This window comes from Vespa velutina, chromosome 4, assembly GCF_912470025.1.
Source record: "Vespa velutina chromosome 4, iVesVel2.1, whole genome shotgun sequence".
NCBI classification, from domain to species: Eukaryota; Metazoa; Arthropoda; class Insecta; order Hymenoptera; family Vespidae; genus Vespa; species Vespa velutina.
In genome coordinates, this window is record NC_062191.1 from 8240103 (window position 1) to 8243915 (window position 3813).

General features: G+C 31.4%; 1 protein-coding gene across 4 annotated transcripts in view; it reads left to right on the forward strand.

The window, feature by feature from the left end:
- The first annotated feature begins 3532 nt into the window (after positions 1-3532).
- LOC124948502 (retinal guanylyl cyclase 2) overlaps positions 3533-3813 on the forward strand; it is a 14216-nt gene continuing 13935 nt past the window's right edge. For 2 of the 4 annotated variants that reach the window (XM_047492191.1, XM_047492198.1), the window contains exon 1: positions 3574-3813. This exon is cut by the window's right edge and continues 170 nt beyond it. The gene's annotated coding sequence lies outside the window, so the exon portion shown is untranslated. The other 2 variants (XM_047492196.1, XM_047492195.1) reach the window with 2 other exon arrangements.

The window sequence follows — 3813 nt, forward strand, 5'->3', positions numbered from 1 at the left end:
TGTAAGCTATTTCTTTTGACTTCGTAAATAAAGTTCTTCAATTTTGTATAACGAAGATAAAAATATAATTGTATAATGAGAATTATGAAAACGTTAGAGTATGTACAAGTGTTCTTTCATTAATCGTGTCGTAAAGAACATCATATTTTAAGGAATGGAAGATTGATAATAATGTAACAGGTGTTCTCGAATGATAACGTTCCTAAAATATTAGCTAATGTCAAAGAATTTGTAGTATAATTGAAATCGTACGTACGTTCGGTTAGAATGCGATTACGTGCCTAGATGTATGTATGTGCGTATGTATATATATATATATATATATATATATATATATATATGTATATATATTGTATGTATCTCGTTTTTTACTATCGTGCAAGAGATTAATTCGTGAATACTAGCGCCGACATATACGAAATTTCATTTTACGTAAGTCGCTTGTTTTGGATAGTGTGTTAACATTATTTTTTCGTCGTATTTTAGAGCAGTGCTTCTCAACCTATGGACCATGTTAAATTTTTAATAGGCCGCGAAATGATAGCTGCTACTTTACGTTAGGCGAAAAAAAATGATTAATTTATAAGACACTTCCGGAAAGTTCTTTCGTATAATATTCTTGCGAGTTCACGAAAATATCGCGGTAACAGACGTATCATTAAAATAATATACAATGACTATCAGTCTATCAGGTTATTAAAAATGTTATATTATAAACATTTGGACCTTGGTACCATTACAAACAAATTTATTGGATTGGACGGAAAAAAGATTGAGAAACACTGAGTTAGAATATGTACATGTTTAGAGATTTATGAAATTCGACCAAAGAGAAACATATATGCTTTTAATGATAATATCGAAATATTTTTTCACAAAATGATTTCTCTCAACTTTCTCGTATTGTTGGGAGAATGAATAAAAATAAAATTGATTTACGATCTGGACCTAGATTACATCTCAATGGACTCATAAATAATCTTAAGTTTTTATTATATTATGGAATATCTGATAGCATTAATGAGATACAAATTCTTTATTTAACCGTTAGGATCATAACATATATCTTGTTATTAAGAAAATGACTGTTATAATACAGTTACTTTCTACGCGAAGGATACAACAGAACAAGAATGTTTATTTATAACATATAATTTGTCAAACGCGCTTTCTTTTCCCGAGATAATTAGAAATTGAACGTCAGACTCTAATGACGAATTGCTTCTGACGAATTGGAGAGTTTCATGGGGGTGGAAGCTTCAAGTCGATAAGAAAAAGGTCAACATGGGGATGTCGAGCCGAGCACGTCGTTTATCGGCCTGGATTATATCGTCTTCGCGTTCTTGTGGTAAACTTTCTTGTAGAATTCAAATTTACTAGCTGGCAACATGAATTCCGAAATACCCCATATATTACAAAGTATAGCCTTATTGGCTCACAAATAAAAAGGAAAAATCAATAAACGGTATTCGTTAAATTATGCGATGAACATGCTACATAGAACCTATAATAATAATTAGAGTTTCGATAATTTGATGTAACGTTATATAATATAATATAAAATTCTCTTAAAATTATAATATATAATTAATATAAAATATAATTAATATATATTAGTTATATTAATTATATTAATATAAAATTTTCTTTAAAAAAAAATTATTTACACAAATTTTTATAAAATTGGAATTCTCTTTTTATTCTCAAATTCGTCATGTGTAGTGAAACGACACCGATGTTAGATGAAAAACGATTACGTGTTACATGTGGTTCCCCATACATACATATGTAGGTGACGCATCACGCATTCCACTGCAACTTGAAGATATACAGGGAGAGTCGGGAACAGTAGCAGCTTCCATCACCACCAGACCGAATATTAATCCTGAGGTTTGAAAAACGTATCTTCAAAAAGCCTCAAGATAATTCATACATCATTATAAATCATAATAAAAAAATGTTCAAGTAAAAAAATATTAAAATAAAAATATTTTTAACATTATTTAGTTTTTGTTTTTTTGAATGACTCGTCAATTCAAAAGTTATTATAAATGAATGAACAAACGATAATGATCAACGTTGATGTTAATAGTGCTACCATCTAGTTATGAATATAGAGAATGATGAAACCTACAAAATAGATATTAATATGCTGTTGGATAATTAATCGAACGATCGATAATGTCATTATTAAAACGATACTAACTCCATCTATAGGTTTTATCTCTAAGTTCTTCCGGCAAATAGAGATATAATTTATTATCTTACGAGCATTTGAAAGGAAATAATTGAAAGCATGAATTTTTCAAAGGCGAAATTAATGATTTTCTTCAGAATCTTCATAAGAAGAATCATCATTTAATATAACCGGAGTAAAGCAATTCCGTTCAAAATTTTACTACCTTATCAATTACGATGGTTATGTCAACGAAATAAAAAATGTTATAACATTAGGAAGCAGACATATTTATCGATATATCGTGCATCTATATTATCGACAAAATACAATCCACGGTAGATGAAACAGAATATGTATGTTGATAAGAGATGCAAGTTTTGAAAAAAAATCAGAATCTATAAGAAACTGGTTGTTATTGATGATTTCATAGTTTCCGCAGTTACTATCGAGAGCTTTTCTTGTGTAGAGTGAGCATCCTGTTCATTGAATCGATGTACCTTCATTGATTTGGATATACATAATATATAAGTCTGTAATTGAACAGAATACTCTTTAAGTTGTTTTACGTATTGAAAGGCATAGAAAAAGAGAGGAAAATAGAGATAGATAAATAGATAGATAGATAGATAGATAGATAGATAGATAGATAGATAGATAGAGAGAGAGAGAGAGAGAGAGAGAGAGAGAGAGAGAGAGAGAGAGAGAGAGAGAGAGAGAGAGAGAGTACATGAAGGAAAAGAGTTAAATAAACAGAAATAAGATAAAGTAAAGAAAGATACCACGTGGAGTTCAGAATAACGATAGTTGTTTCTGAATATTTACTATATATAAATATACGTTTCACTACTGGTTACTTTAATTGTTTGTTCGATATATACTATTTCATTAGCCAAAGTGGTTGTTTTACTCGGAGAAAGGAGAAAATATATAGGAGATTTATCAAACTCGGCCAGGATGTAGGTGTCCGTTGAGTACGTACGTACATATGTATGTATGTACATACGTAGATATGCATGTATTGGATATATGTCACAGATCTCACTATCCTATTCGAATGTCAAATTTAACCTCGATTTAACCTCAAATAGTGAATTAAATGTATTCTTGTCCATTAAGGAGTTATTCGTAACGTGGAGAAAAATGTGACCTAAAAAGAAAAAGAATATTTAAGTCGATCTGATAGGGTAATTAATTTGGTAGGAAGGATGCATCGGAAAGTAAAAAAAAGATAAAAAAAAAGAGGGAAAAAAGGAAGAAAGGAAGGAAAAGTGCTGCCTCTGCCGCCAGTGAGTATTATTGGTACTGCTGCTCAGCTTCCCCGGGAAGACTGGGGATGACCGTGTGATAACGTTCGTTGTGATAGCAACACGTCCAGCATCAGTAGGTGAGCTAGCGACGAGGAGAGCTCAGTTCGATACCGAACGCCAAAGCGTTCGGATCGTTTCTCATGAGTATGCAGCGGGTTCTGATTTTTCTCTCGTTCTTCTACTTCTATCTATATCTATCTCTTTCTTTCTGTCTGTTTTTCTCTTTATCTCTATCTCTCTTTCTCTCTCACTTGCTCGCACATTCATTCACTCTCACTCACTTTCTCTTTTCGTCTCGTCAGTCGTACAACCGACGAATGACTGACT